The sequence below is a fragment of the Triticum aestivum genome, chromosome 5D, assembly GCF_018294505.1.
Source record: "Triticum aestivum cultivar Chinese Spring chromosome 5D, IWGSC CS RefSeq v2.1, whole genome shotgun sequence".
NCBI lineage: Eukaryota > Viridiplantae > Streptophyta > Magnoliopsida > Poales > Poaceae > Triticum > Triticum aestivum.
In genome coordinates, this window is record NC_057808.1 from 563,121,101 (window position 1) to 563,132,296 (window position 11,196).

Genomic DNA, 11,196 nt, shown 5'->3' on the forward strand with positions numbered 1-11,196 from the left:
ATCAATCAGTTTTTGAGCGTCGATACAGAAAATAAATAACGCACTACTGGATGCTCACGACACACACCTAAGAGCATCTACAGCCGGGGCCTTCCTCGTAGGCCCAGACGGGCCGCCCGGTCACGGTCAGGTCACAAAATTTTGACCCAGACGGCCCCTTCAACAGCCCTCGAACATTTGGGCTGACCGGCACCCCTAATATCCAGTCCAAATACATGGGGCATCCGGGCACGCCCACCATACCGGACCCGGCCTACGCTGGCCCATCCAACCCCACATATATTACTCCCCATCCACTCGTCGGATCAAACCCTAGCCACTTCACTCCACTCCTCTCCGTCACCCAAGCTCGTCTCCGGCGACTTCCAGCACGCGGGCAGCGGATATGAGTCCTTCACCTCCAGATCCGTCGACCCCGAACTCATCCCACGCGGCCCTGAGGAGGAGATGACCGTCCGGCTTGCGCTCCGCCGCGCCCGGGAGGAGGCCCATGCACGGCAGCACTTGGACTCTTTTCGCCGGGAATCCATTGCGTCCGCCCAAATAGCGCATGGATCTGGCGCTAGGCCAGCCGTAGCTGCCTTGCCGGAGGCGGCAAGGTCCGTCTGGCGTCCAAACGCGGTGGCGGACGCGCAACCCCTTCGTTGACTCGTCGAGCATCGGGACGCACCATGGGCCTCGTCCGACGAGAACATGGCACGGTGTGCCCGCCATGCCAGACACCGAGCGTGGGAGGCGGTGGCAGCCCTCGCGGCGGTGGACGTTGACGAGGCAGAGTCACATTCTCCAGCGCCCCGTATGGTGCATCAGTCTGGGCGCCACAACCGCACCGTGGTGGACATCGGCGGCTCATCCCAGAACGGATCCGTCATCGACCTGATGTCCACCGGCACCGTTCGGGTTCCGGGCTCCGACGTGGAAAAGTAGGACATATGGGAGGCGCCAGCGCCTTGAGTCTCGTGAGCCGGCTCGTGTCCCATGCCCTACTCTACCTTGCCGGCGACCAGACCAACACTCTGAGGAGTGCAGCCGGCCGTCGGACATGACCAGGGCGGAGCCGGGCGAGCGGGGAGCGGAATTGGACGAAGCTCCGCTCAAAGATCGATGCATTGCATGTAATAAATGGATTTGAGGTTTTTAATTCGAGGTATCCGGATGTAAAATGCATTTTTTGAAACGTGACTGGTCACTGTCCGCGGACACATCCAGGCGTGTCCGCGGGTGAAGGGTTAGATTTATCAAGTCCGACTGTAGATGCTCTAAGTTCACGCTTATAAAAGCACGTACACACATGTACATACTGAGTCTCTGGAATCATGTCCTGTTATTGACGAAGTCGTTGGAGACTCCTTGTAATTGGTGAAAATATTTCCTTCCATTGAACGAACATCAGAAAACCTAAACTAATCGGAGAAAAATACAAGCACCATTGTTAAGTCTAAAACTTCTTGATAGGTTGGTTTCACTACAAGAGAACGACACATCCTACCTACTTTAGCAAAACCGGTGCCTAATTTTTATCAATGTTTTACAACAATATGGCCTTATTTTAGACAGTATAATCTAATGTAAATTTGTGCTCTCGATTTTTAAAAAGAAGAACAAGCTATCGTTGTTTACCCCCTTGTTGAAAAGAAATTCCACCTAATTTTAAATAGTGGATGAAGCTTCGACGAAAGATGTCCCTTTGACCCAGTACCAATTTTTGGGTAGCATATTCAAGCATTGGCACCGAAGGTCACCAGGGGCGTATTCATGATGTGACACTGCAACTCTGTGACCATATATACTTTAAGTTCTTAAATGATTTCTGCCGGCTAGCCGGCTGAATATAAATTCTTGGTAAACGGTTCCAATCGATTGGTCGGCCGAAGCTTCAGCCGGCCGAGCGCGTGATCCAAGCAGATCCTACTGAGCATTTCCAGCCGTTGGCCCCTCAGGAGACTTAGAAATCGGCGCCCGAAGGCGAGCCGGCGCTAAATCGGCGCTGGGGGCGATTGGGTTCCCAGCCGCCACCCCAGGTCGCCCCAGGTGCCGATATTGGCCTATTTTCGGCGTAAATATGCCCGCTTTTCGGCCCACTATCGCGAAAAATCGGTCCGATATCGGCGCAAATCGGCTCATATTCGCCGTGGTTCAGCGCAAATTCAAGAAAAAAAAATTGTTTATCACATAGTTCATCACAGAAAATTAATAGAAATCAAATAGTTCAACAACAAATAGCTCAATACAAATTATATAGTTCAACAAATAAAAACTCATATTTCATCACACGTCGAGCTAGGCGTTGCCCTTGAGCCTCCATAGGTGCTCCACCAGATCCTGCTGCAGTTGTTGATGCACCTGTGGGTTTCGGATCTCCTGACGCATATTGAGGAAGGCAGTCCAGGTTGCCGGTAGCTGGTGATCAACTTGCGCAAGAGGATCCTGCCTGTAATATGATTCAATGTCAAACACTGGCTCTTCCTACTCGCTCTCAATGATCATATTGTGCAAGATGACACAACAAGTCATGATCTCCCACATTTGATGTTTCGACCAGGTCTGAGCAGGTTACCGGACAACAGCAAATCGAGATTGAAGCACATCAAATGCCCGCTCGACATCCTTCTTGCAAGCCTCTTGAACCTTTGCAAAGTGAGAGTTCTTGCCTCCTGGCACAGGGTTTGAGATAGTCTTCACAAATGTAGACCATCTCGGATAGATGCCATCAGCTAGGTAGTACCCCTTGTTGTAGTGCCGCCCATTGACCTCAAAGTTCACCAGAGGAGAATGGCCTTCAACAAGCTTGGCTAAGACAGGGGAGCACTGCAGCACGTTGATGTCCTTGTGAATTCCTGGCATACCAAAGAAGGAGAGCCAAATCCAGAGGTCCTGTGTGGCCACTGCCTCCAGTACCACACTGCAACCACTTTTGGCGCCTTTGTACATCCCCTGCCAAGCAAATGGACAGTTCTTCCATTTCCGATGCATGCAGTCGATGCTTCCAAGCATCCCAGGAAATCCTCTTCCTGCATTCTGTGCTAGGATCCGAGCAATGTCTTCAACATTGGGTGATCGCAAGTACTGTGGTCCAAACATAGCCAGCACTGCCCCGCAGAACTTGTAGAAACACTCAATGGTCGTGGACTCGACCATGCGCCCATAGTCATCGAGTGCATCACCGGGAGCTCAGTATGCAAGCATCCTCATAGCTGTCGTGCACTTCTGGATTGAGGTGAATCCAAGTTTGCCTGTGCAATCCTTCTTGCACTTGAAGTAGTTGTCGAGCTCCCGGATGGAATTCACAATCCCGAGGAAAAGCTTTCGGCTCATCCGAAAACGGCGCTGAAATACTTTGTCGCCATGCAATGGAGCGTCGGCGAAGTAGTCGGAGTAGAGCATGCAATAGCCTTCCAGACGATGTCGGTTCTTTACTTTCAGCCGCCCCGGCGCCGAGCCACCTCGCCGCGGCTTTTCATTGCTCGCCAGCAGGTCAGCGAGTGCGGCGAGGACCATGAGATGCTCCTCGTCCTGGACGTCGGCATCGTCTTCCTTCTCCAGCAATGCCGCATGCGCCTCCTTGTCGTCTGAGTTCATCGCCGAGCAGATAAATCGCCGAACACCTGGCAGGCGCGGTGGACGCAGAGCCGCCGGTATGCCGCCCTGCGCGACCGGAGCGCCGGAAAACTCGCCCGGAAGGTGGTGGAGAGGTTGCCGCGGTGAAACCTTCTCTCTCTTCCCGGCGGGGAATGGCCTATCTAGCGGTGCTGGGTGGTGGGCGGCGCCGGGATCGGTGGGGTGGTGGCCGAGCGCGCAGGGATGGGGGGGGGGGCAATCTGGATGATTGCCTTGAATTTTCGCCTGACAGTGTGGCCCGGGCGTGTTTTCCCCTTCCGCCGGAGCCCCCGAGCGCCCCCCAGTGCGCTGGGTTTGGCCTGGGATCGCCGGGCCCAAAAACGGGCCGAGCCAGCGGATTTCGGTGTCTTGGGGGCGTGACTGAGGGGTTTTTTCGGCGCCGGCGCGGAAAAAATCGCCCTGGGGGCCTGTTGGGGGCGCGACTGGAGATGCTTTGATGAGTAGTGGGTGGGGGGAAGGAGGGCCACCTGGAAGGACGAACGAATGGGGGCGTCGGATTGTCCGCGCACGGGCCGCTGCCGACGTTCCTTTATAGCATAGTGGACAGGAGCTTGGCTCCTCTGCCGGGAGGATGCGGCGGCGGCGGCAGCCAAGTAGTACCAGGAGTAGTTTTTTTTTCCGTATCAATCAGTTTTTCAACGTTGAGAGAGTTTATATTTCACTTTTTTAACGCGGTACAATCATAGATGCTCATAACATGTACATACACTCACTCATATGAACGAACACACGCATATTCTATCCTTATGAACATATCCGAGATATTGAGTCGAGATTGACAAAGTCATCAAGACGAGTCGTAGTCGACGGGAACGTCCCCTCCCACTGAATGAACATCACCGAAAAGTCTAAAATAAATCCAAAAAATACGAGCACCAGTGCCAAGTTTAGAACTTAAATCCAGATGAGCTAGTTCCACTACAAGACATGGACACATCCTACCTACTTGGCAAACCGCGTGCCTACTTTTCCATATTGTTTTGCAACAATATGACCTTATTTCAGACAATATAATCTAATGTAAATTTGTGCTCTTGATTTGTTTTTAATTTTAGTTTCAATCTTGTGTGAAGAGAGCTCTCGATTTTTTGAAAAGAAGAACAAGGTGTTATTGTTTACCCCCGCTGTTGAAAAGAAACTCCACCTAATTTTAAGTAGTGGATGAAGCTTCCATGAAAGATGTGCCTTTGACCCAGCACCAATTTTTGGGTAGCATATTTATGCATTTGCACCGAAGCCTCCTCTATGTGACGCTGCAACTCCATGCTATATACTTTAAATTTTATGTAAACGTCTGCCGGCTGGCCGGCCGAATTTAAATTCTTAGTAAACGATTCCTGCCGGCTGGCCGGCCGAAGCCGGCCGAGTTCGCGTCGTTTGATCCAAGCAGATTCTACAAGAGTGAGGATCTGGTGACTACGGGGTGCAGTGTCCCACTATTGTGGATCGTTGGATATGAATCCAACGTTGCGGTGGTAAGAACATGTTATGGTCCATAATGGAGTAGAATTAGGAAAAGGAGCTGCCGTCGAGTACGAATGCGGCAAGACGATGCAACTTTGGGTACGGCAGACACGCGTTAGATGAGCGATATGGACATAAGTAGGGGACCTAGGCTGCATGCATGATGTACTTAGCTAGCTGCAACACCTCCAGGGTTGCATGCATGCAAGTGTAGCAAAACTGGTTTTCTTGCAAATTTCAGTTGAAATTATTCCAGTTTTTCTTGCAAATTTGTGAATATGCAAACTTTCTTTTTTTTATCACTACTGTGCGCCTGTGTTTAGAATTTTTTTTAACATAATTTAGGAAAAATATGAAGATATTTTCCTGGCCGGAAATTTTCATAAGAAGATGAGGATGTCGCCGAAATTTTCTTGATCTTTTTCTTCTTTTTAGATTTAATTTCGTCTCCTCCTCTTCATTTTCTTCTTCTACCCGTACGCAACATCTGCATGCACGTACTATCGTAGCCACTGTAGCAAAAAACTTGTTGTTGCAGTTTTGCAGTGCCCGTGGGGCGAGATGTTTGCTTGGACTATCGTACTATGCATGCTTACTGTCTTGCCTGTGTCGTGTGTACTGCTGTGGCAGAGGAAAGTACAAGCCTAATGACGTTATAAGGAAGAACCGTTGGATCGGTTGAGGAGGATGGACGGCAGATGTATGGATGGCCCAGTGCACCCATGGGCACCGGATAATTACCAATTCTACAATGTGTATCCGCGCATCACTGCTCCCCTAAATTTTGCCTGCGTCGTATGTGTGGCTCATTTGAGCCTGGTTGAGAAAAATGACGAAAAAAACAATATCCACACCTTGTTTGGTTGTCCGTACCAAGGCTGTGCATCAGAGGGTCGGTTTTTTTTTTTGACCTGATCAAAGGGTCGGTTTTGTCTTGGTATTTGGTGTCCTGCATTGGCCGGGTAGATACAAATACACAATGTTTGATTGCACACGGGCAACAAGGTGTGGTAACCTTGTATCCTACGTGGTGAGCTTACCTGCTACATTTTACACATGATCACACTGACCACACCAACAAAATAACACTACAATCACGATGAACTGAACGATGATGATGAAGTTCTTCGGTCTAAGCTGTCGATCCACCTCGCTAACTTCAACATTGCATGCCTGTTTGAGCCCGGCCTTGGAGTAAGCATTCTCTGTCATCCGCGTACTCTTAAACCCTATGTGTGGCAGCTGTTCTTATACCTGACACTTGTTCATTGCATGCTTCCCATAAACTGTGAAGCCCTGAAACCCTCCTTTGAAACACCACATACCACTTGTACTAGCATTGCAGAAGAGCAGCAATTCAAGCAGCAAGCAATGAAGTACACTAGACATGAAATATAACAAAGCATGCATGATAATTCGGCATAGCAAGTTCATCCTAACACTGCTATAGTGTCATTCTACCACCACATCCAAAAGTGGGTGTAATCCTACCACCGCAAGTTCGCCGTCAGCGTGAGGGGTTACTATATACCACCTCACCAAAAAATACAAACCATCAATAGTTTTCAAGTCCTACTACACAAAATATGCGTCGTCATCATCATTGCCATCGCCATGGCCATCACCATCGCCATTGAGGATCATGCACACAGTCACCACGACTAGAGATATCATTGGTAGTAGTGCTTGTTGTCCAACACGTGGCTTAAAGCCGCCATTAGAGCGTCTTGGCTGAAACCACCTTGGTCCATGATGGCGATGTAGAGGTCAGGGTGGATGTTGACCGGCTTGCCCTCCCTTATGGCGGTTGCCACCTCCTTGACAGCCTCGGTCATGCTTGTGAAGACACTGATCTCGTCCCCCATCAAGACGTCCCTCTTCCTCTTCCTATCAAGCACAGGGACATGCTCAAAGCCCTTATCAGGAGCAGGACCATCAAGGACGATTTCTCTGACTCCTGGGTGTCTGGGAACTCGGGCATGAGCGAACCGAGCGACTCACTGGAGCCCATGGCATGCTGATACGTCTTCGTCGTATCTATAATTTTTTAATTGTTTCATGCCATTGTTTTATAACTTTGACAATAATAGAGTGGCTTAAACTAACACATACTATTGACACAAAATAACAAATAACTATAGAGATCATTCTCAAAGGTCCATTCAATTTTGCAAATGTGCACTCACGTTGGAGGCGAGTAGCAACCTGAAGGTATTCCTAGTTACCAATAAGCTCCACCTCCAACCCACATACCATTCATTGCTAGAAGGGATAATTGTTGTTCTTCTTTACTCACCCTTCCCTACATCTTCTACTCCTAGCCTCTTCGCCAACCCGTTTCGTTGGTACCAACCTGCACTACGTCAACATCTGTGCGTTCATCAGCGACGCCTCATCTTCTTCTTTCTCATTCCTCACCAATTTTAGTTCTCATTCCTAGTTATTTTCTAGAATACTCTTTCTTTCTTTTTTCCGCTTTATTTCTTTGGAACACTCTTCCCTTCTCCAATACCATGGACCAGATGGTGGCTTTAGTTCTTTCTTACTTCTTATTCTTGGAACACTCTTTCTTTCTACTATAGCATGAACCATCTGGCCAATGTTGTGTCGTGTTGTCCTCCCCCGCAAATGTTTTGGCAACCATCAGTGTGTGGACATCATGTAGAGCATGGTCTTCATCCATCTTGGTGAATGCTAGGTCGCCCATGTCACGAGTGCATGGTGTCTGTTGTCCATGTTGGCAAGCGATGCTCGGCATGTTGCTGAGAGCCTGTTGATAGCCCTTGCCCACGAGCGCTGCCAAAATGATTCAACTGCCATGGACGACGACTACTGAGAATTGTAGGACACATTTTCTTAACGAATTTCTTGATATTTTAATGGACACACTTGATTTGAGAATGTAGCATGTTTGTCTCATATGAATGACAAGAAATATAATATGACTGCGTCAACGAACGCCTATATGTGGTGGTCCGACGACCCGCCTTCCGCCACGTCCATTCTCGACACTGTAATTCACGTGTTGGCATTCTCGAGCATCATGCCGGTGTCAGGCCCGGCCACGGCGTCCCTCCACAGGGGCACGCAGATGTGTATGGCCATAAGAAAAAAATATGTTATCTTTGTTGAATTAGGAAACTTGTGATTGTCAGTTAATAGTAGAGATAAAATCTTATGGGGATATCTGATTTTGCTTTGGTAAGTTATCGAGAAAAATCTTATGTCTCTCTTTTAGGAAGGTGATCTTACATGTATGGTGCGATTTTTGAATTATTAATTACCTATTATTTATGTGATTGAATTGAATCAACACCTGTCAAAACAAGCAAGAAACAAAGATCTCTCCTTTAATGGGATTTGGGTTTTAATGGGAGTAAGAAAAAACCAGTGGGAGGTGAGACAAAAAACTGGACGAATATAAACCGGGGTACCAGACTACCAACTCCCCCTTTAGAAGTAGAGATTGGGTTTTTAATGGGATGAAGAAAAAACCAGTGGGAGGTGAGACGAAAATAAACCGGGGTACCGGCCTACCAACTCCCCTTTGGGAGTAGAGGTGATTGAATCAACACCTGCCAAAGCAAGCATGAAAATAAACTGGGGTACCATACTACCAAATCCCCGTTTAGACGTAGAGATTTTGGTTTCAATGGGAGGAAGAAAAAACCAATGAGAGGGAATGGTGGGAGGTGAGGTGAAAATAAACCGGGGTAACAGGCTACCAACTCCCTATTTAGGAGTAGAGATATGTAATATCTAGATGGCCGGGTAGCACTAGTTCGTACTAACTGCTTAATTAGATAGGCGTGTTTTATGCTTCATTATATCTGTGCATGTGTTCTATGTTGGTCATTTAATTTAATGACATATGTTTATTTTGATCAACATGATGAAAGTAGTAAACGAATGCCCCGTGTGAGACCTGTAGTGCAGTGAGATGCCAAAAGGATAGGACGTTCTTCATAAATCTTCCAGATGACTTCCTTAGTAGCACGGTATGTTTTAGTTCAACATATTATGATTGAGTTTCATATGGTATGATTGTGCCTAAAATTGTCTAACTAGTTCTTTCTTTTAATTTTTCTTAGGTGATGCCTTGCGGGGTGTAAGTGCATCTAGTGCCCCTTAGTGATTTTGGTGTATTGAAGACTTATAGGTTAAGGGACTGATGTGTTTGTGAGTGTACACATGTCTATAAGTCTATGAAGAGTTTGATATTTACAGATAAAGTCGACCCCTAAAAATGAATGTCTTCAACTGAAGACTTTGGATTTCTGAAGACTTTCTGAAGACTTTGAAAGTGAAGAAATTGGTGTGACCCTGAAGACTTGGTATTAATGCGAGGAACATGAAGCGTGAAGACTTTTGTTTTCGTAGTTTCATTTTCTCTTTCTTGAGTCATAGGAAACACCGTACTGTCAAAGGGGGTCGAGGAAAAACTAAGGAAAAGTTTCCAAGTGATGCTCATCTCAAAATCCTACACCTACCAATCCTTTCGAGTGAATCCATTGGAAATCTCATACAGTTCAGTCAATTTCTTCAGTGACAGAGACGAAGTTCTTCTGGTCTCTGAGGAATTTGTTCTGACTGAGGAGTTAGGAATTTGCCAGTGCGGATTGCCTACAAGTGAGGAACATGATAACCCTGAGGAAATTGATAGATCAAATATCTGACCAAAATATCTACCCACCTAACTGTCATATCATTGAAGGGCATTTATGTCTTATCATGTCGGGCTGCTCCCTAGGCTATAAATAGCCGCCCCTACAACCACTAGCTGGTTGGCTGCTCGGAGAGAAACTGACACTTGTCATTGAGAGCATCCCATCTTCCGAGGACTTTGAGCGAAAATCATCAAGTGAGGAAAACCCAAACCCAAACACCTACAAACCCAAAGTGATTGAGCATCACTGAAGAGATTGTTCCTGTGTGGATCTGACGCTTGTTACCTTTGAAGACCGTGCATCTTACAGACAGTTAGGCGTCATGGTCTAGAGCATCCAAGAGGAAACTGTGGATCGCCGAGTGACCGAGTTTGTGAAGGTTTGGAAGTCACCTGAAGACTTACCATGCGTGATTGTTCGAGGTCTGTGTGACTTTAGCTCAAGGAGAATACGGTGAGGACTGTGTGTCCTCAGGTTTAAATACCTAGCCGCTCCAACCAGACGTACAACTGTCACAGCTGTTGGAACTGGTCTACCAAATCACTGTCTTCACCAAGCCTACTGGTTCCATTTCTTCAACCCTTTCATTTCATCATTACTGTATTGTTTACTTGATCGTTACTGTTTAAAGACTTTGACCGAAGACTTTCTCAATTTCCTTAGTTCAATTTCTTCAGTCAGTTTGTCTTCAGCCTGCTTATCCTGTGTTTACGCTTTCTGTACTCTGTTCTTGTTTTTATTTCATCATGATGACTGTGCTTATGTCCTGTTATGTGTGCATCCGAGTACTTATTCCGCTGCTAGTAGTTCTTTTCTTAGGAATTTCTTCACCCTGAAATTCCTCAGTAAAAAATTCATAAAAATCGCCTATTCACCCCCCTCTAGTCGACTTAACGCACTTTCAATTGGTATCAGAGCAAGGTACTCCCTTGTTCTGTGTGATTTTGGTTTAACCGCCTGGAGTTTTAGTTATGTCGACCGCTGGTATGATCAAGGTCTCTGCTGGGTGTCCTACCTTCGATGGGACGGACTATCCCTACTGGAAGAATAAGATGCGAATGCATCTTGAGGCAATTGATAACGATCTCTAGTATGTTGTGGAAAATAGTGTCCCCTCTGTCACTCCTACCATCAACGCTGCTGATGTGAAGAGATTCAAGCAACTCGACTCTCAAGCGAAGAACATCATATGTGGCCATCGGCGCAAATGGCAGTATGGCAGAGTGAGTGCTTTGGAAACAACTAAGATTATCTGGGATAGGCTATCCAAGGTCAATGAAGGAGTCTCAGCACAGCATGACTCTCGAGTTGACGTTCTTCGCAATCTCTTTAACTGCTTCAAAAGACTCGACAATGAAAATGTTCAGCAAACCTTCGATCACCTCACTGACATCTCAAATGAGCTTCAAGCACTTGGTGCCACTGACATCATCGACCATGAGGTGGT